The sequence below is a fragment of the Arachis stenosperma genome, chromosome 1 (assembly GCF_014773155.1).
Source record: "Arachis stenosperma cultivar V10309 chromosome 1, arast.V10309.gnm1.PFL2, whole genome shotgun sequence".
Lineage (NCBI taxonomy): Eukaryota > Viridiplantae > Streptophyta > Magnoliopsida > Fabales > Fabaceae > Arachis > Arachis stenosperma.
The window spans coordinates 83,154,124-83,177,348 of record NC_080377.1 but is presented as its reverse complement, the minus strand read 5'-3'; the positions used below and the strand labels follow the sequence as shown (position 1 = coordinate 83,177,348).

At 35.9% G+C, this 23,225-nt stretch overlaps 1 pseudogene; it reads right to left on the bottom strand.

Moving 5' to 3' along the window:
- Positions 1–15,025: 15,025 nt before the first annotated feature.
- Positions 15,026–22,914, bottom strand: LOC130981676 (agamous-like MADS-box protein AGL19; annotated as a pseudogene).
- Positions 22,915–23,225: the final 311 nt, after the last annotated feature.

Here is a 23,225-nt window from a genome sequence, read left to right as displayed (position 1 = left end):
AGACTCAAACAAAATACACTATTTTTGAAAAGAATTTTTGAAAAGAAAGCAAGAAAATTTGAACTTTAACAAGAATAAGAACAAAGACTCAAACAAAAAGATAAAGATTAAAAGGAAAAGCAAAGATATTTGAAAAAAAATTTATTTTTTTGAAAAAGAAAATAAAAGATTCAAACAAAATAGTAACAAGTACCTAATCTAAGCAACAAGATAATCCGGTAGTTTGTCAAATCCAAATAATATCCGGCAACAGCACCAAAAACTTGGTGCGCAAAATAAGAACTCGCACAACTGAACCAACAAGTGCACTGGATCGTCCAAGTAATACCTGAGGTGAGTCAGGGTCGATCCCACGGAGATTGTTGTTTTGAATCAAGCTATGGACCCCTTGTAGATCTTAGTCAGGCGATTAGAAAATATAGTTTGTTGAGATAAATGCATAAAACAGGAATAGGGATGAAATTACTTAATTTGAGTGAAAACCGTTATAAGAGAATGGTTGAAGCTTCGGAGACGTATCATTCTTCTGGATCAACCTTTCCTACTGTCTTTCTCCAACTATGAGTGATTCTTTCCATGGTAGGCTATAAGTGATCAACGCCGGTTTAATGGCCGCCAATCTTCCTCCCTCAGGCCGAACGCCAGGTTTAGTGTGCGTCCAATCTGAGAAGGTCAAAACACCAATCTTCCTGCAGTTCATTCCCTTAATGATCATACTCAAAACCACAGACAAGGTCAAATCTTCCGGATAAGAGAATGTTGCGCCTTTGGTTCTAGCCTCTACCACAAAGGCCCTAATCCCCCATACCTCGGCTGAACTGGTGTCTCGAGAAGTCCCTAACGAAATTGTGGATTAGTGGTCTAAGAGATGTATAATCAAGCTGGGGGTTCAGTGATCTCTGGTTAAGAACTCACACTGAACCCATGTTGAATGAAGATGAGTGTCATGGATCATCCCATTCATAAGGTTTAGGGGTGTTCATGGTTCAGTTTTTTCATAAACTGAACTGAAACTGCACTAAACTATTTTAAATGTTTTAGAAACTGAACCAAACTACTTTGTCAAATAAAAAACTAGTTTTAAACCAATTTACAATACAGTGCACCAGTTTAAACTAGTTCATAAAAATAAAACTATTTTTAATTGAGAAAACCAATTTAAACTGGTTTATAGGCTAAAACTAGTTTTAACTTTTAACATATATAAAATTAGTTTTAACATTTTCTCTCTCCCCCTCTCTCTCCCACTCTCTCTCTCTCTCTCCTTCTCTCCCACTCTCTCCCCTTCCTCTCTCTATCGCCCTTCTCTCCCCCTCTCTCTCTCTCTTTCCCCTCTTCTTCTCTCTCTTCTTCTCTCCCTCTCTCCCCCTCCCTTCTCTCTCTCCATGCTCTCTCTCTTTTCCTTTTCTCTCTCTCTCCCCCTTCCCCTCTTTCTCCCTCCCATCTCTTTGTCTTTCTCTCTCTCTCCCTCTCTCTCTCCCCCTTTTCTCCCTCTCTATCCCTTTCTCTCATTCTCTCTCTCCGTCTTCTTCTTTCCTCTCCCCCCTCTCTCTCTTTCTCTCCCCCTTTCTCTCTCTCTCTCTCTCTCTCTCTCTCTCTCTCTTAACATATAAAAAATTAGATTTTACATTCTCTTTTTTACCCTATTTCTCTCTCTGCCTTCTCTCCCTTTTTTCTCTTTTATTCTCCTCTTCCTCTCTTTCTCTTCTCTCTCTCCTTTCTCTCTCTCTCCTTCCCCTCTCACTCTTCCTCTTCTCTCTCTCTCCCCCTCTTTCTCCCCTTCCCCTCTCTTTGTCTTCCTCTCTCTCTCCCTCTTTTCATTCTCTCTCCCCTCTCTCTTCTTATCTTCCTCTCTCTTTCCCTCATCCCTCTCTCCCATGCCCCTCTTTCTTCCCCTCCCCTTTCTTTCTCTCTCCTTTTTCTCCCTTTATCCCTTTCTCTCATTTTCTCTCCCCTATCCCTCTTCCTCTCTATCTCTCTCTTTCTCTCTCTCCTTTCCTCTTTCCTTCCTCTCTCTCTACCTCTCTCTTTTTCTCTGTCTCTCTCACTTTCTCTCCCCCTCTCTCTTTTCTTTCTCTCTTGTGCTCTTTCTCCCCCTCCCTTCTCTCTTTTTCTCTCTCTCCTCCTCCTCTTCTCTCTCTTTTTACTATTTCTCCTTCTCCCCTCTTTTTTTTTCTTTTCTCTCTCCCTTTTTCTCTCTCTTATTTTGGAGAAAAGAGGGAGAGAGAGAGAGAAGGGATATAGAGTGAGAGAAGCTTGAGAGAGAAAGAGAAAAGAGAGAAAGGAAGGAAAGAAAGAGAAAAAGAGAGAGTAGAGGAGAAGAAATAGAGAAAAGAGGAGAGAGAAAGAAGGGAAGAGGGAGAGAGAGAATAGGAGAGAGAAAGAGAGAAAAGGTAAAAAGGACAAAGAGAGAGAAAAAAGAAGAGAGAAGGGAGGGAGGGAGAGAGAGAAAGAAAAAAAGAGAGAGAGAGAGAGAGAGAGAGAGGAGGAGGAAAGAGAGAGAGAGAGGAGGGGAAGAAAGAGGAGAAGGAGAGAGAGAGAGAAAGAAAAGGAAGGAGAGAGAGAAAAGAGAGAGAGAAAGAAGAGGAGAGCTAGGAAAATGATGGAGAGAGAGAGAGAGAGAAGAGAAAAAAGAGGAGAGAGAGGAAGGAAGGGGGAGAGAGAAGGAGAGCAGGGAAAAGAGAGAAAGAAAGACGAAGAGAAAGGAGGAGAGAAAGGGGAGGGAGAGAAGAGAGAGAAAAAGGGAAGAAGAGGGAAAAGGGAGAGAGAGGGGAGGAAAGGGAGCAGAGAGAGAGAGAGAGAGAGAAGGGAAGAGAGAGAGATAGAGGGAGAGAGAGAAGGGAGAGAGGAGGGGGAGAAAGAGGAGAGAGAGAGAGAGAGAGAGAGAGAGAGAAAGGGGAGAGAGAGTGAAGGGAGAGAGAGAGAGAGAGAGAGAGAAAGAGTATGTAAAAACTAATTTTAGAGTTTAAATAAAATCAGTTTTAATTTGGTTTAAAACTAAACTAAACCATAAAAACTGGTTTTTAATAAACTGGTTTTCATAAAAACTATGGTTTCAGTTCAGTTTTTTATTTAAAAAAAACTGGTTTATTTAAAACAATTTCAGTTCAGTTTCAATTCAGTTCAGTGAAACTAATTTTTTTGCACACCCCTAATAAGGTTAAAGAACGAAGATACATCTTAGAAGAGTCACACACGAACTGAATAGAACAGTAGTACTTTTATTAATCCATGAAAATCAGGAAAGCTCCTAACCTTAACCTAGGAGGTTTAGTGACTCATGCTGATAGAAAAATATAATGGTAAACGTGAAACTGGGCAAGAGTTTGTTCGAAGATCATAAACAAGGGTGATCTTCTCCTATATATACTAATCTAATTACTAAGGATTACATAAGAAGGGTAAAATAGTCTTTTAGTACAAAAATCCACTTCTTGGGCCTGCTTGGTGAGTGTTTGGGTTGTGCTTGAGTGTCTCCCACAAGCTAGGGTCCCTTAGGGGCGTTCAATGCTGGCTAGGAACCCCCTAATGGGCGTTGGACGCCAGCCACCCCCTTGTGGGCGTTGAACGCCAGGAATGGGACTGGCAGCTGGTGTTGAATGCCGGTTTTAGGCCTTTATTTCCGAAGCAAAGTATGGAGAGTAAAATACCATTTGTACCTATGAAAGTTGAAAACGCTGACATATCTACGCATAGAAAAAAGAAATTATCATTTATACCCATAAAAAATTGTTTTTACAGACAAAATAATCCAAATCCTAAAAAATTATCTTAAATCTCTAAATTACCATTCTCTCTACACTATCATCTCCTTCCTCCCTCCTCTCTCTCTCTCTCTCTCAATGTTCTCAGCCACCCAATCCCAGCATCAACCACAAACCACCATCTCACCCTCCTCATCATCGTTCACCCTTCTCCGCTAGCAACGTCGCGGACCTCTGACAGCCCAGGAGCACCGCGCCAGCTTCTCTTCGCCACCATCACCATCGGCCTCAAACTAGAGCCTACTGCGTCAGAGACCCTTCTCTTCACAATACCTTATCGCCGCCATAGCCAACCCTCTTCACCTCTTTCTGCGTCGTAGAACCACCACCGCCGCTGCCCTTCCAGTTGGGAGGAACAGTGCCGAGGTCGCGGTCGTTGAAACTCTCTCTGTCAGGACAGGTGTCAATAATTCCAATGACGAGATCTGAATCGAAATCCGTCTCCTTGAGGAGGCCAGCCCTGTCGGCAATTTTGAGGCCCAAGAACTGCGGCGAGCGGGTAGTGTGGAGTTGGCGGACCTGCTCTGGGATCACTGCGACGACGTAGGACAGGGATTCCAACTTCTGGGCCTCTAAAGGTGAGAGCTTTGCTGAGAAGCCCTGAAAGACAGTGTCGTAAGTGTGAAGGACGGCGACGGTGGTGGTGGTTTCAGCTGCAGTGGCATGGTTGATAATAGAAGCGAGAGAGAATTCATACCAATGCTTGTGGGTTGGGAAGATGGAGGGTTTGCCTTCATGGTGGACTTGCACCATGAAGGTGCTCTTTTTCTCCGGGGAAGCGGCAGCAAGTGTTGCTGTGACTGTGAGGATGAAAGAGAGGAGGGTGTGGCAAGGAGCCATTGGAGCAGCGATGGGGACTGAGTGGGAAGTAATGGTGAGAGTGTGTTAGAAAGAGAAAGAGGGGTGGTGGCTGGGTGAAGAGGGTGGTGGTGGGATTTGAGATTAGAAAGGGAAAGAGGGGTGGTGGCTGGGTGAAGAGGGTTAGGGTTAGAAAGGTGATTGAGTGAAGGAGGTGGTGTGGTGGTGAAGATAAGGGTAATTTAGGAATTTTAGATAATTTTTTAGAGTTTGGATAATTTTACCTGTAAAACAATTTTTTATGGGTACAAATAGTAATTTTTTTCCTATGGGTAGATATGTCAGCGTTTTCAACTTTCGTGGGTATAAATGGTAGTTTACTCAAAGTATGGACTATTATATATTTCTCGAAAAGCTCCAGAAAAGCTCTTTCGAGTGCTTGGAGGTCAGATCCTGACAGCATCTGCAGTGCTTTCTCTATCTCTGAATCAGACTTTTGTTCAATCTCCTCAATTTCAGCCAGAAAATACCTGAAATCACTATAAAACACACAAACTCAAAGTAAAATCCAAAAATATGAATTTTTGCACTAAAACCTATGAAAATATAATAAAACTTAGTAAAAACTATATGAAAGTAATGCCAAAAAACGTATAAAATATCCGCTCATCAAGTTCATATACGGATTCTACCCTTTTTATTGATAGATCATAGAAGGATTATAGTTATACAATTATCTTTTATGACTTACGGCCTAATGTCCACAGGCACGCAGTACACACGACATCAAGATGACTGAGAGGTAAAGTCCTTTATGAAACATGACTAAGTTGATCACATCACAATTTATTTGTAGAGACTAAAGGACTAGAGATCAAAGTCCTCTATAAGGTGTTTAGCCTAGTTATACTAATTTATGTCTAATGACACTTTACTTTGCATGTTAATGAAGTAGGTGCTGAGCTTTCATATGATAAAGTGGCCAAAACCAAAGTTCTCGATCGCCAAGAAGAAAGAATAGCAACAAGAGAAATAATTTTTCTGTGTATAGTGTCTACCTAGTGTTAGTATATATGTCATTGTTTAGAACTGAGATTGAGACAAGTGTAATAACTCAAGTATATTGATATGTTAGTATGTTACTTTAATCACAACTTATCCTTATTGTTGAAAATTTTGTATGTTCTAAATTTTTGCTGTAGATGTCATTATAGTTGCGAATTACTAGATTAGAACTTACAAGTTAATTAGAAAGCATTTACTTTGTGAAGTTTTAATGATAAAAATGAAAAATTTATTATTTGAAATGGTAAAATTCTAAATTTTATTAGTTTAGAAAATATTGGATTTTGTTAGATAAACTATGGTCATGGTAAAAATCGTGACTATAGATAAGGCTATGGTCACAGTTTTAAAGAAGAGTGACCATAGATAAGCTATGGTCACGGTATATCTATGGTCACGGTAAAAATCGTGACCACAGATAAGGCTATAGCCACTGTTTTAAAGAGGGGGTGACCATAGATAAGCTATGGCCACGGTGAAAACCGTGACCATAGATAAGGTTATAGTCACGGTTTTAAGGTGGGGTGACCATAGAGGCTATGGTCACTGATAAACCCATATTTTATGATATATTCTGTACTTAATTTGAGTGATTTATTCAATCCTTCACCCACTTATTCATGTAAATTGCATGGTTTTACTTTTCCTTCCTTATTATGTGATATTTGTGAAAAACATGTTTCCTATGCTTTGAAATTAATTATTTTAATTACCCTTTATTATCATTCGATGCCGTGATTGGTGTGTTGAGTTGTTCTAGATCTCCTAAGGCAGGAATGGCTTAAAGGATGGAAAGGAAACATAGAAAAATGGAAGGAAAGCATAAAACAGAGTTTGTGAAGAAATTGGCAGCGACGCGACCGCATGGACGACGTGGCCGCATGCCAAGCGCGAAGAAGCAGCGACGCGGCCGCATGACTGACGCGACCGCGCGCTTAAAGAAGAACACCTATGACACGGCCGCATGACTGACGCGATCGCGCGACAAGGAAAACTCCAATTGACGTGACCGCTTGACCCACGCGGACGCGTGACAGAGGCCACGCACCAGAAATTGCAGAAAATGCTCATAGCGAATTCTGAAACCCTTTTTGGCCCAAATCCAAGTCCAGAAGGCATAGACCAAAGGTTATGAAGTGAGGGAATGCATCCATTCAGGAGAGTCTCCAATTTTAGTCACCTTTCCATGATTTAGATTTAGTTATGGAGAGAGGTTCTCTCCTCTCTCTCTTTGGATTAGGATTTAGGATTTCTCTTAGGTTTTAGGAGTGACTCTCAATCCCAGGTTCAATGTTCTTTTACTTTATATTTATCTCTTATTTTCAGATACTTTAATGCTTATATTAGTTATGTTGCCTATTTGGCTTATGCTACATTCATGTTATGATTTTCTTTGAATTAATATCATTTGAGGTATTTCAGTTATTATTTCTTTCTTTTATTTACATGATTATTGCTTCCCATCTGAAGGCATTTTTATTCCAGTAGATTTACTTTCCCCTTTTGGTCTTGGTTAAGAAATCAGTAACTCAGGAGTTATCCAATTCAACACAATTGACAATTGTTATCTTTGCTAATTGAATTGAACTTCAATAATCCCAATCTTTTTTTTTAGAAAATAAATAGGATTCAAAGATCAGACTAATTAATCCCTTGACCTTTCCTTGCCTTAGCAAGGGTCAACAAAGTGGAATTAAGATTCAATTTTCATTATCATTGATAAGGATAACTAAGACTGGACTTCCAATTTCTCATACCTTGCCAAAAGTTTATTTTACAGTTATTTATTTATTTTACCTGCCATTTAAATTACTTGTTCCTTATCTTTAAAAACCCGATTTACAATCTTCATAACCAATAATAAGAACATACCTCCCTACAATTCCTTGAGAAGACGACCCGAGGTTTAAATACTTCGGTTATCAATTTATTTAGGGATTTGTTACTTGTGACAACCAAAACGTTTGTAAGAAAGGTTGATTGCTTGGTTTAGTGACTATACTTACAACGAGAGTTTACTATAACCTCTAAACCATCAATCTTCAGTTCTTCAAAATTGCGCCGTTACCGGGGAATTGCAAACGTGTGCCTTATTATTGGTTATTATAAATATTTTTCTTTTACTTGTTTATTTGTTTTCTCTCTTCCCTCTTATTTCTGATATCTATTATGAATTCTCACCCCTCTCGCTTTGAGTTTGGTTCTAATTTTGTTGCAAGGAATGGAAGCTATAACAGGACTATGCATCAAGGTCTAAGCAATCAAAGATGGATGGAGCCACAAGGATCCGATCAACCCTTTAAGCAACAACATCATCATAGATATCATGGACAAAGACCATTTTACAATGCATACCCAACTGATAAATTTGGTGGACTGCCTTGTAACTACCAACAAGCCCCACCTTGTGCTCAGAGACCATCCTCTCGACATAACTTTGAACCACCACACTCACAAGCTTCTTTTCACCATTCACTACCACATGGTCCTTATCCACCCCAACGCCAATCCAATCACTCCCAAGAACCACCACTCCCCTATACACCATGTCCATATCCATCAAGCCCAGAATCACAGGTTCGCCTCGAAGAATCAGTAAAACAATTTAATGCAACCCTTCATCAACTGGAGCAAGCAATTAATCAATTATCTTCCAGACGTTCAGACACTCAACAGACCCCCATGGCTTCATGTGGGGAATCCAATGAAGAACGCAGCACGAAGAAGACACAAGAAACTCCAGTGGACAGCATAGAGTATAACTTCATACTAGAACAAATAGAAGAAGCTGTCATTGTAGAAGAAGAAGAGTTGGTTGAGGATTTAGAGATGCCAAACGCCACCTGAATCAGGGTTGTGGAGAATTCCGTCAAAGATGTTACAATTGATGCTAAGGAGGATTTTGTACCGCCTCCAATACAAATATCTTATGAAGAACTAAACGAAATAACCCAAGACGCAGGTTTCCTTGATGATGATGATCACGAGTCCTATTCTCTTAGTGACGAACTTGCATCCGCAAGTGAATTCTTTGAGACAGAAGAATCTTCCCCGAGTGAATATGAAGATGATGCTAAGGTAGATTTTTCTCAACCTCCAATATATAACTTGAGTGATGATGAGGGAGAAATTGAAGACTCTGATCAAGATATGGTTGAAGTGAAAGAAATTTGCAATGAAGTGGAGAAATTCACAGAAGAGCACAAAGGGAGTAAAACTTACAGAACCACTGGAACCACCAATCCCGAGGCCACTACCACCCAATACAAGCTTCAAGTGGGTATAATCCTTAACCCTTAGCTTTATTTTTCCACTTGAATATGCTTTGCTTGAAACAGATGGACAGCTTAGAGCTCTCTGCGGCTTTAAGAGTAAGAAGGAAATGGCTCGCACTCAGAGCTGGTATACAAGGTTCAATAAGGTTCCACGCTTCAACTCGAAGTGCACGGATTGGTATGTTCAATCGAATGGATCGCGGAAAACGTTTGGTTATCTTGGTGAGAATCTAATTTTCAAACCGCCCGGATGGAAAAGTATAGATCAAAACAAAGCGGATTTGGAACTAAAGTTTGGGATCCTGGAAAATATTCTGATATTCATCAACCCGGGAGTCTGAAAATATGTTTGAAGCTGCTCAGAAGCTTCACATGCCTAGTTTGGGACCCCGGAGGCTATTGGCATTCCAAGCATTAGTGGAGATTTTTGGATAAATTTAAACATAAGCTGCCATAACAGGAAGCTCCTCCAATGTCCAACTTAAGGACTTTAACTACAACCCACCATGGTATGATCATTCCTGTTTCCATTTTATTTTTTTGTTTATTTGTATTGTTTATTTCTGTTGAACCTGGATGCTATTCATAACATTTGCATTTAGCACTGCATACTGCATAATTACATACCTGCATAAAAAAAAGGAGAGAGAAAAAGGGCGTGCGATGCGACCGCATCGATCATGCGATCGCGTCAGTTGCGACAAAACACCTTCCATGCGTCCGCGTCATCCACGCGTCGCATGACATGGAAATTGGCGTAAAGATCCAACACCGAAAGTTGGGCTGGAATCGTGTGGCCATTGTGCATTTTGTACAAAATGCCCACGCGATCGCGTCACTTGCACAACAGCTATCCCATGCGACAGCGTGAGCGACGCGATCGCGTCACATGGATTACATAAAATCCCAAAAGGAGGCAGAGAGTTGCGCTGAAACGACGCTGGATTCGTGCGTTTAGCACAATTTCCAGCGACGCGATCGCATGCCTCGGGCGATCGCGTCATTCACTCTTTTAGCTATTCCATGCGATCGCGCCACTCACACGATCGCATCAACCCCATTTCACTCCAGCCACGCGACCGCGTGCCCCACGCGATTGCGTGGATTCAAATTTATAACACCCTCAGTCACGCGAACCCTACCATTCGCTCCCCCCCCCAAACCCCTCTCCTCCCTCTCTTCTTCTCCGATCACACCACCACCACCCAGCCACCATCACCGAACGGCCGCTACCCCGCCAACCACTCAGACCACCACCACAGAGACTCCAGCTACCCAGCCTCCCAGTGATGACACCCCTTCACACCCTGCTTGAGTGAGCATCGGAGACGATGCTATTATTTAAGTGTGGGGAGGTTGCCATCTCTGGCATATCTTTATTTTGGTGAACCACTACAAACTCTCTCTTATTTTGTTCATTTTCTGTATTTTTGCATATTTTTCTCTTTTTGCTTTTTATTGTACTTTTTGCATTTTGCACTTTGAGCTATATGTATACTATTTTGGATATTTTAGCTTGATTTGCATATTAGTTTACTAGTTATATTTTAAGTGGATTAATTAGTATAGTTTACCCTTTTTAGTATATGATAGTTAACTTGATTGAAAATAAAAAGGAAGTAAGCTAGAGACCTTAACAGAATAAATCCACACACCTTGTATATATAGCATTACATGTTAGTTAGTTAACAACATTTCATCAAGGAGAAATACTAGAACTTTAAAGCCACCTTAAGTTTTACATTGAGATTAATGGGAATTTTTAACTAAACCTGCATGACATATATGAATGATATATATTTTTGAGTTAGAGAACACGCAGCTGGTGAGTTTTGAGCTTCATTGTATGGTTACATTTAAGCCATAATATTTTATTCCTGTGTGTTTCGCCCTTCTTATTTATTTTGGTGTTCTTTACTTTGTTTTAATCTATATGTCTGATTATAGAATATAGATACATGCCAAGAAAGTGATTGAGGCCATTGTTTGATTTTAACTCACTTATCCCAAATAAAGCCTACCTTTTACATCACCCTTGTTAGCCCACTTGAGCCTTTTAATCCCTTCTGTTTTTATAACCACATTACTAGCCTTAAGTAGAAAAATAAAATAAAAATCCCCAGTTGAATCCTTGGTTAGCTTAAGATAGATTTTGTGTAATATTTAAGTGTAGGAAATTTTATGGGAACATGGAATGATAGAAAGTAGGAAATTAAATTAAACAAGTCATGTGAAAATAATTTGGGAAACATGCTCATGTGAAGTCAAAATAAATTAATTACCATGTGTAAAAAAAATATATTTTTTTAGTATTTGAAAAAAAGGGGATACAAAAAGAATTCCCCTAATGCAAAAAGCGATGCGCATAGTATAAGAAAAAAATATGAGCATGTAATACAAAAAGTGAAAAAAATATGGGAAAATAGGTAAAGAGGCTTAGCTTTACAAAGTATGTATGTTAGGTGAGATCTTAGACTAATCAAGGATTCACTGAATTAGCTCACTTAGCCTTATACATATACCCTTACCTTTACCTTGGCCACATTACAACCTTAATTAAAGACCTCATGATTTTTGTATGTCTGTATTCTATAATTGTTGATTGATTAGATAAAGAACAAAGCTATAGAAAGTAAGGATAAAAAGAGGAATAGAGTGATTAACCCAATAAACACTGAGTGACTAGAGAGTAAACACAAAAATCCAGTGAGGGTTCACTAACTCATTAACATATATCTCTGCTTAAATTATTAATTATCTTGCAAGTTTATAAAATGTTTTTCTCTCCCATCTCAATTGTAAAAGCGCTTTATCGTTATCTAAGGTTTGGCTATATATATATATATATATATATATATATATATATATTCCTTGAGAATGTGAATTAACTTAACTATATGTAAGCTTTATATACAAGTGAATAACAAATTAGAATTGCATGATGCATCATTCATTTAGTTAGTTGCATTTAGATTAGATTGCATTGCATGACATTCCACCACTTTAACCTTATTTTTTACCTTGGATTTAGCATGAGGACATGCTATTGTTTAAGTGTGGGGAGGTTGATAAACCCATATTTTATGATATATTCTGTACTTAATTTGAGTGATTTATTCAATCCTTCACCCACTTATTCATGTAAATTGCATGGTTTTACTTTTCCTTCCTTATTATGTGATATTTGTGAAAAACATGTTTCCTATGCTTTGAAATTAATTATTTTAATTACCCTTTATTATCATTCGATGCCGTGATTGGTGTGTTGAGTTATTCTAGATCTCCTAAGGCAGGAATGACTTAAAGGATGGAAAGAAAACATACAAAAATGGAAGGAAAGCATAAAACGGAGTTTGTGAAGAAACTGGCAGCGACGCGACCGCATGGACAACGCGGCCGCATGCCAAGCGCGAAGAAGCAGCGACGCGGCTGCATGACTGACGTGACAGCGCGCTTAAAGAAGAACACCTATGACGCGGCCGCATGACTGACACGACCGCGTGACAAGGAAAACTCCAATTGACGCGACCGCGTGACCCACGCGGACGCGTGACAGAGGCCACGCACCAGAAATTACAGAAAATGCTCATAGCGAATTCTGAAGCCCTTTTTTGGCCCAAATCCAAGTCTAGAAGGCATAGACCAGAGGTTATGAAGTGAGGGAATGCATCCATTCAGGAGAGTCTCCAATTTTAGTCACTTTTCCATGATTTAGATTTAGTTATGGAGAGAGGTTCTCTCCTCCTCTCTCTCTTAGGATTAGGATTTTGGATTTCTCTTAGGTTTTAGGAGTGACTCTCAATCCCAGGTTCAATGTTCTTTTACTTTATATTTATCTCTTATTTTCAGATATTTTAATGCTTATATTAGTTATGTTGCCTATTTGGCTTATGCTACATTCGTGTTATGATTTTCTTTGAATTAATATTATTTGAGGTATTTCAGTTATTATTGCTTTCTTTTATTTACATGATTATTACTTCCCATCTGAAGGCATTTTTATTCCAGTAGATTTACTTTTCCCCTTTTAGTCTTGGTTAAGAAATCAGTAACTCAGGAGTTATCCAATTCAACACAATTGACAATTGTTATCTTTGCTAATTGAATTGAACTTCAATAATTCCAATCTTTTTTTTTAGAAAATAAATAGGATTCGAAGATCAGACTAATTAATCCCTTGACCTTCCCTTGCCTTAGTAAGGGTCAACAAAGTGGAATTAAGATTCAATTTTCATTATCATTGATAAGGATAACTAAGACTGGACTTCCAATTTCTCATACCTTGCCAAAAGTTTATTTTATAGTTATTTATTTATTTTACCTGCCATTTAAATTACTTGTTCCTCATCTTTAAAAACCCCGATTTACAATCTTCATAACCAATAATAAGAACATACCTCCCTGCAATTCCTTGAGAAGATGACCCGAGATTTAAATACTTTAGTTATCAATTTATTTAGGGGTTTGTTACTTGTGACAACCAAAATATTTGTAAGAAAGGTTGATTGCTTGGTTTAGTAACTATACTTACAACGAGAGTTTACTATAACCTCTAAACCATCAATCTTAATTCTTCAGTCACAGCAAAAAACCGTGACCATAAATAAGGCTATGGTCACGGTTTTAAGGAGGGGTGATCATAGAGGCTGTGGTCACAGTTTTAAGTAGGGGTGACCATAGAGGCTATGGTCACGGTTTTAGGTGGCGTGACCATAGAGGCTATGGTCACGACCAAAACCGTGACCATAGATAAGGCTATGGTGACAGTTTTAAGGAGGGGTGACCATAGAGGCTATGGTCACGGCAAAAAACATGACCATAGATAAGGCTATGGTCACGATTTTAATTGGGATGACCATAGATTAGGCTATGGTCACAGTTTTTACGTGTGACCATAGATTAACCTATGGTCACGGTAAAAAAACGTGGCCTAAAATGCCAGAATTTGAACACCAAAATTGTGACCATAGAAACTGTGACCATAGGTCTATAGCCACGGCAAAATAGGCCAGGGTGAAAAAACCGTGACCATAGGTCAAAAACTGTGACCATAGATCTATGGTCACCCTTTTCACTAGCTATGGTCACGGTTTTTCACGGTGACCATAGACCTTTTTTTGTAGTGTAGAGAAGGAAATGGTGATGATGATGATGATTATAATGATGATAATGAAAGTGGAGGAGGAGGAAGAAAAAGAACATGAACCAGAATGTAAACGTATATAAATTTGATTTGATTGGATTGGGTTAAAAAAATTTTGGTTGTCTAACATTTTTTATTAAAAAATAGATTTATTCTTAAAAAAAGTGCTAAAATTTTTATTTATTTTTAAATTTTTTGCATCGTTTTAGTAATTTTAAAAATGATATCTTTTAATTTAGAGTCTTTTTATTAATTTATTATTATAATAAGTAGTTAAGTACTAATTAATCATATATTAAACACTCACCTGACCAGCTAAACTATTAATTTAACAAACGTATCATATATCAAGAACATTTAACTGATCATATTAATATTTAAAAAAGAAAACTCACAAGAAAACTATTTAAAATAAGTAATAAATAACAATTTTGAGTGTTATCAAACCACCAAATTAAACGAAAACTAAGCGTAAGATAACCAAAGGGGACTCCCAATCGACAATCTCATCTTTAGGGACGAAAAAACATGAACATAATTATATTCTAGGGCAATTAACTAAAATCCAATTTTTGAAGTTTTGAGACAAAATTCTAATTTTTTAGAAGTCTATGTAAATCGTAGGAGAGGTACTACGGAGTATGAATGCATGTAAACTGTGGGTGGAGTTCTACAGTTTACGTTGAAAACGCAAATGCATAGAAACTATGGTAGGGATTCCACAATTTTTGTTGGAGTGTGCAATGAGCATAAATCGCGGTTTATGCTCTACTATAAATACGCGGAAGAGGTGCAGCGGATTATTCATTTCGAAACACTTCCAAGTTCTAGAGAGAGAAAGTGGCATTTTTAGAGAGAGGAGGAGGAGGAAAAGTGGAGTGATTCAGATTTTTCTTGGGTCGGGATCATAGCAGACGAACACAGTCTTTACCGTCTGAACGGTGTTGCACATGCCATCAAACCAATAGTCAAACTCTGCCTCAGTCTTGGCGTATGCTGCATTCACTAGCAGCCTCCTCGCATCCTGACCCTTGAAACAGCTCGTGTATTCTCACCTCCGGAAAACTGCACCGACAATGAAACAAAACCTGCATGTCTTCGTCTGACCCTATCGCAAATGTTTCATACTGCACCCCAGTTGAAACAACCGCAATTAGAATCTTGTACAACAGCTTCTTCACCCACTTGGACCCACACAGCCTTGTCTTTTGCAAAATGCTCGTCTTTAGTTCTAATAGAGTATTCGTGGAACGCACAAAAACACTGACCGATTCTTTGTCAGTGAACTTAACTCCATGCCTTTTGCTTTTTTTAAATTTTCTAGAATAGTAGACTAGGACCAAAAAACTCTCCTCACTCATTTTTGAAGAAGTGAAAATGACTCTCTACATCACACTACTTCTCTTGGGTGGGTATTTATAGGCGAAATAGGTCTAGGCATAAACCGCTGAACCCCTACCACAGTTTATGCCTATTTGCACACTTCAACAGAAACCGTGGAATGGCCTACCACGGTTTCTATGCATTTGCGTCTTCAACGTAAACCGTGGTATCCCTTCCACAGTTTACATGCATTCAGAATCCGTGGTATCCCTTCCACGGTTTGCATAAATTCTAAAAAATTGCATTTTCGTATCAAAGATTCAAAAGTTGTATTTTGGTAATACTGAAACTCCAATGTTTTATTTTGGTAAATTTCCGTATATTCTAATGCACTCGGTGACGGAGTTTTGTGTGGGCAATGGGGGCCATGATCCCCCAAAAATTTTGTAAAAATATTAGTAGTTCTACTTTAAAGAAAATAAAATTAATTTGTTTGAGTAAATTGATATACTTTCAACCTATGTATTTGAGTTTTATGTCTATCTTCAATTCTTCACCATTCTTTTAAACTTTTTATCCTATCCTATTTGACAATAATAAATATCATATCTTTAAATCAACAACAAGTGGCATATCTTTAAATCAACGTTACAAATTAAATATCATTATAGAATTAATACTAAATTATATTTAGCTTCTCATATATTTTTATGCATTATTTTATTTTTTGAATAATAAAAATTATAATATAATTAGTAGTAATATCAGTTATTAATAAAAGTTATTATTTTATTTTTAAATCAACTTTACAAATTTAATACCATTATAGTATAACACTGCTTACATTAATAAATTTTGATATTTAATTTTATTAGAAATTTAAGACTTTGTTTTGTTGTATTATATTATTGATTTGTAATAAAAGTAATAACAAAAATAATTAATCTTGAGATTTTTGAGAGATAAATATTATCAAAGGTAAAATTAATTTTTTAAAATGTTAAAAACCAATTTATAAGTTATAATTGATTTTATATAATTTAAATAAAAAATTAATTTTTAAGAAAGAAAAATCAATTTTAGATAAAAAAAAAAATTTCTAAATAAAAATAAATTTTTATGTGCAAAAACTAATTTTTTAATGAAAACTGATTTTTTTAATTTATTTTTTATTTAAAATCAAATTAATTTATTAACCTAAACAAAATTTTTTATTGATCAAAATCAAAATTATTTTTTGTTAATCTTAACTATATATAACTCTATATTAATAATAAATTTAAAAATAAAATAATTATATTTATAATTTTATTTTAATATAAATAATATTATATAATTTTTTATTAAAATTTCTGACCCTCTAATTTTTTTTTTAAAGCTCCGCCACTGAATGCACCATTTTAAAAGCGAAACCAAACATCTATAATATTAGCCCATTTTATCACGAGGTAGGTTGAGAGTAACACAAACTAACTTACTTATAATGAAACCAAAATTTAAAACTGATATAGGCCAATGAAAATAAAAGTGTTTTGAAGTGAGATTATTTAGCAGAAATTACTTGATCAGAGAGTTCACCCACCATTGTGATTGTTTCTTAAGTTACGAGTTATAACATGTTGATCAAACATGAATATAACATACTTGATATAGGTGCATGATTATATGAACATTATTAAGCTTAAATATATGTATGTGTGTAAATAGTGACGCTTGCGCATGTTAATGTTTAAATGAGCATCATGTTATATAGAACGCCCAACTTTTAAGGCATTCTTCTCTCGGGTAGCCCTATGAACAACTCCAACTCTGTCTCTACCACTTCCTCTTCCTCTTCCTCTTTCTCTTCCTCCTCTTCCACTTCCACTTCAACTTCCACTGCCGGCCGCCTTTCTCCGACAAGCAACACGCCTTGTTTGCTTAAAGACCGTTGCTGTTCAAGCCACTACAAAAATCATATATATGGAATTATGCTGGAAATTAGTTAATCAAGCTGGAAAAATAAGGGGATGTTAACCTTCCAACTTAATAGATTTGTGGCATATATATGAGTGACTTCAATGAAATTGTTTGTATTATTTGATACTTCATATGAGATCTTGAAAAGAAATAAAAGATCGTTTCACACATTTTGTATTAACTAATAGGATTATCACTGATAACTAATATTATCTTATAAAATTTAGTATTTGAAAAGATTAGTACTTAGGTGGTATATTATAAATAGCTATCTCTTATATATATATGGAAGTAGTGTGGATTCAACTATCTTATGTAGATACAAAAAAAAATTAGTTATTAATTTAGTCATTGGTATAAAATATTAAAATATATATTAAAATATAACATGTGTATAATACACAAATATATAATATCTGATTTTGTGACTATTTTTAACGTTCATATAGATTTAATACATAAATATATAATATCTGATTTTATGACTATTTTTGACTTTCATATAGATTTTTTTCATGTGCATTATTTTAAAACAAAGAATAACTAATAATGTAACTCAATCAAACAGAGTGTAAGACAGTAGAGTAGGACTCTAAATAATTATTTGCTAATTAATTAAAGAGAAGACAAAATTAAAGTTGAAGCATAATATCAATTGGGGATAATATGAAGTACATGAGGAAAGATAATTATACCTTCTCTTTCAATTTTCTATTTTCTTCAAGAAGGCATTTTTCCTGAAGTGAGATATCAAAGAGAGAAAGGCAATTCTAATAAGCATCATGCCCCAATAAAAGAAATAGAACATACAAATTATATATCCATGTAATCATGCAAGTAACATCACATTGATTACCTGTTCCTTTAGCGTCTCTATTTGCTCCCTGAACAATTGGTTCTGGGTACAGCAAGGACCATGTTAATTAATGTTAGTTTTTCTTATTCAAAACTGAGATTATTCAAAATGATGATGATGATGATGATGATATATATGTAAGATTATGAACATAGACAGATATATAAATATACCAAATTCTTGTACAAATTAAAACTGGAAGACAAGTAACAAGTTTTTGAACCTTCTTCAACACCTTCATCCAAAAAGAAATATTCATTCCTAAATGAATATGTTTTAATTAAGAGCACTAGCCACATGTAAAAGTACATATACAAATGATGAATATACATTATTTCACCTATTTTTAATATAAAAATACAAATGAAAACAGGTGAAGTGGACAAGAGATGATATATGAATAAAGTTTAAGCTAGATGTTGATCACTCATTAATTGTTTGGAATTGCAAAAAATAAATAAGGTTTAACTCAAAAGATGGTCCAACAAATATCCTACAATTTTTCCAATATTGTCTTTTCAGAGATTAATGATAAAAAATAAGTCATAATGTGTGCGTATTATTTTAAATATTTTTAATATATATTTTATATTTTAATATATATTTTATACAAATGATTTTGATAAATAATTTTTATATACAAATAACTTAATTTTAGAGTAAAGTATCGTTTTTGTCCGCAACGTTTAGGGTAAGTTTCAAAGTTGTCCCTAACGTTTCAATTATCCTATTTAAGTCCTTAACGTTTTAAAATTGACTCAATATTGTCCCACCATTAGGGATCCGTTAATAGAATTGACGGCAGGACAAAATTAAGACGATTTTGAAACGTTATGGATTTAAATAGGACGAAAACGTTAGAGACAAAAACGATACATAAACATAAATTTTAATTTAATTTTATCTTTCAATAATATTAATTTTTTATTGTACATATTATTCAATTATTTTTTAATTATATCTAAATAAATTACACTTAATCACATTACTTTCATTTTAAATAAATTTATTTTTCTATAATTTTAAAAAATTTTGATACATTAGAGACAAAAGGAATAATTTATATATATATATATATATATATATATTGCAAGTTTATATACTAGTCATTCTAAAAATAATTCATGATAACTAAAAATCTTTAAGAGTAAAATTATAAAAAAAAATTAATTTATTTAAAATGAAAGTAATATGATTAAGTGTAATTTATTTAGATGTGATTAAAAAATAATTGAATACTATGTATAGTAAAAAATTGATATTATTGAAAGATAAAATTAAAATTTATTTTTATGTATCATTTTTGTCCCCAACGTTTTTGTCCTATTTAAGTCCCTAACATTTCAAAATTATCTCAATTTTGTCCCACCGTCAATTCTGTTAACGGATCCCTAACGACAGGACAACATTGAGTCAATTTTAAAACGTTAGGGACTTAAATAGAACGATTGAAACGTTAGGGACAACTTTGAGACTTACCCCAAACGTTGGGGACAAAAACGATACTTTACTCCTTGATTTTATGATCTGTCAGAAATTTGTTAATAGTTGATTTATCATATGTGAGTTACGGTAGACTAGCTAATAATTTTGAATGTTTATATACAATTTTCATATCAATCCTGCCTAGGTGAATAATGAGAAGTGCGAACAACAGACTCTATTTTGAACCCATTAACCATTCAATTTTACTCTCATCATAAACCCATCACCTTTACCTAATTTCACTTTGTCTAATTACACCCACTTTTAACCCAGACTCCCTTTTCACTGCAGCCAGCACTCTGTTACCTACTCTAGCACGCAACCCCCCTTGCTAGCGAGGAAGCTCCCCAACACCGCCATCTCTTGTTGTCACCAACCCGAGTGCAGGTGAATCATTTCGTATTAAGAACAAACATCTCACTTATATAAAGAATAAACATCTCATTTGCATTAAAAACAAACACCTTTTTATAAGAAAAATAAACATTCACATGCATATAAAATTTTCACTGCATACCTTGGCATCACGTTGGTGTCGTGAATTGCAGTGACGATGAGAGCATAAGTTCGTGAAAAAATGCACGACTACGACTGCATGGGGTGCAGAAACAATGACATTCTTGAAAGAAAATGCACCTCGCCACAAAGATAGGCTGCTGCACGACACCAATGGAGGCACGACGAGACTGGGTTGCGTGCTGTGGTTGGGGAGGCGCGACGAAGTATAGATACGTGCGGTAGTTGCAAACGCACGAGGAAGCCGGACTGTGTGCAGTGTTTTGTGAGAGATGGCGGGGGATTGTGGGAAGCGGGGGTGGAATGCGGTGCGAGTATGAAGAGTTTGTGGTCGTTGAAAATCAAATTCAAAATAAAAATTATATTTAATTAATTCAAAATTTAAATCTATTATTTATTTATATTGTTCAAAAATAACGTTATTCTCTTATACTTTCTCTTTTCATATTTATTATGTTGGATAACATTTCTAAAAGATTTACGACACAACGAAGTATTTTAATTTTGGGTTTATTTTCAGCTATTGCGAGTTGATGTGGCCTATAATGACTCTAATTATGCGAATAAAAATAACATTGCAGTTGCAATTCCAAATAAAAACTAAACTTTAAAACCGAATGTACTAGAACGCAAGATGGATAAACAACATAAATAGTTAGAATGAGAAAGCTGACATGAGTTTGAATTAAGCGAAGAACATATATACCTTTCTTGCCCTAACTTTGGTTAAGCTTCGTTCGAGCTGATTCTCTATCTGTTGTAACTCTTCAATGGGGCATGAATCCAAACCATCTCCCAAAAGCTTTCTGCAACAATATTTTGTGTTTCTCACTTCATCAGTAATGCAATATGATGATGATCATTGATCAGCACACTAATGAAGTCATCAAATTAAGCTATTAAATAAAGTCAGTACTTAAAACCTTTTAGAAACTTCTAGTTGCTCTAGCTTCTTTGTGATGTTGATGTCATCACCTTCCTTTACCTGCTCCATGTACGGAAGAAACAACAAACATTCACTATAGCTTGCAGATAGAGAATGAATATAATGGATATTAAGGGGCTAATTATTAACCTGTGTATTTTCTTGGATTTGTTTGGTGTTGAGGCTATGTAGATCCTTGACCTTCCTTTGATAGCGTTCCATTATTTTGTTTACACTGAAACATATCCAACTGCATACGTGGCTTACACAAGAGACTCATGACTTTACTACTAATAATAATATCATATCTACTCGATAAAGCATTCATGGTTATTAATTTGTAACACTTGGTGAGTTGAGTATCAGTCGCAACGTCTTTTACATAATACACTAGTATCAATCAGACACTACTTTAACTAAAGGTACGTAATAAGGACATCCAAATTATTCACCAGCTAAGAGCGAGCTCTAACTATTCACACATGCCTCTCATGAGCTACAAGATTTTCGAAAAATTACCACAAAAATTAGCTATAATAATGAAAGAGATCAAGGCTTTATTAGACTTTATTTTTCAGATGTTGCTTCTATTAATTAATCTTTGCTCGAGATTTATAACATAGCATCACGTTAAGAATCAATGTTCCAACGATTTCAATCAGTGACATTTCAATTAGCCTTCCACCCATTAGAATCCTAAGCACTAATTTAATGATGAGCTGTAAAATTGTGTGAGAATCATTGCTGCAAAATTAGCTATTACGGTGGAAGAGTCTAAAATCTTATAAGATTCTCTTTCCAAATATTGGTTCACTTATATGAAACTCTCTTTTATGTATTGGCTGCTCGAAAATCATAAAAACTTCCAATAATACGCAGGACCACTACTTTCATCCCAGAACAAATATAATAATCTTAAAGAATACTATAATATCAATAAACAATGTTGGAAAACTAATAATCTATAATTTTATACCTGCAATATTTATAATTACATATTTATTATATTTAATATTATTTATTTATTTTAAAAATAAATAAAAATACAAAATAAAATAAAAGATATAATTAAAAAATATTAAATAAGATAATTTTATAAACTGTTTGAAACTTATTTTTTATTATTTTTCAAATATTTTTGGATATCAATAGATAATTAGATATGTTCAATGCAAAGTTTGTAATATTAATAAATAATATGACACTATTATTGTTTCAATATTCTAAAATCCCAATAATTTCCGTGATACCAACATATAACATATGATGTATGAATAATGTTACACATTTAAATTTTTTTGTTAACTAAAATCAACCAAGTTAGTTTAATATAATAAAAATCAGTTATAACTAGTATTATTTTAAGTCTTATTGTTTAATTTATTTGGATTTAGTTCATAAAAAGATTTGGATATATAACATTAGTTGTTACGGATCTGGCCTACGGATCCCGGACCCGAGGTCAAACCCGAACCCGGCTCTCCGGACCTCTTCGTCTTCCCCCTCCGGAAGGCCCAAAACCGGCTCTATAGAGCCCCTAACCAACTTTCGAATTCAAACACCTCCCTTATCTTAACCAAAGAAGATAAGATAAGACGATCCCCATCACCTATAAAAGAGGACCCAAGTCCCTCCAGGTATTCATTCATTCCTCACACTTTCTACCTCTTAGATCCATTCTGACTTGAGCGTCGGAGTATCTTTGCAGGTACCTCCCCTCCGCTCCGCTCGGATAATCCGACATCCGTCTCGACCCACAGGTTCCCGATCCTCATCTCAACCCGTACCAGAGTCCTCTTGTACATTGGCGCCGTCTGTGGGGGCCTGCGACAGTCGAACCGGATGGAGGGCATCCTGGAGGAGAACCCATCAAGCCAGGATGACTCCCAACCGCATCGTCCGGCCTCAGAACACCAGGAAGCCACAAACCAAGCAAGAGTAGCAAGTACTGTCCACCACACGAACGAACACGTCATCACGGACCCGCGACATCCCGATAAAGTCGAGGACAAAGCGGCACAGATCATCCAGGATCTCTGCCTCCGGGTCCAGGAACTTGAAGGCAAACTGACCAACAGAAAAAAATACAACAACGAACACGGGAGCCAGGCGACTT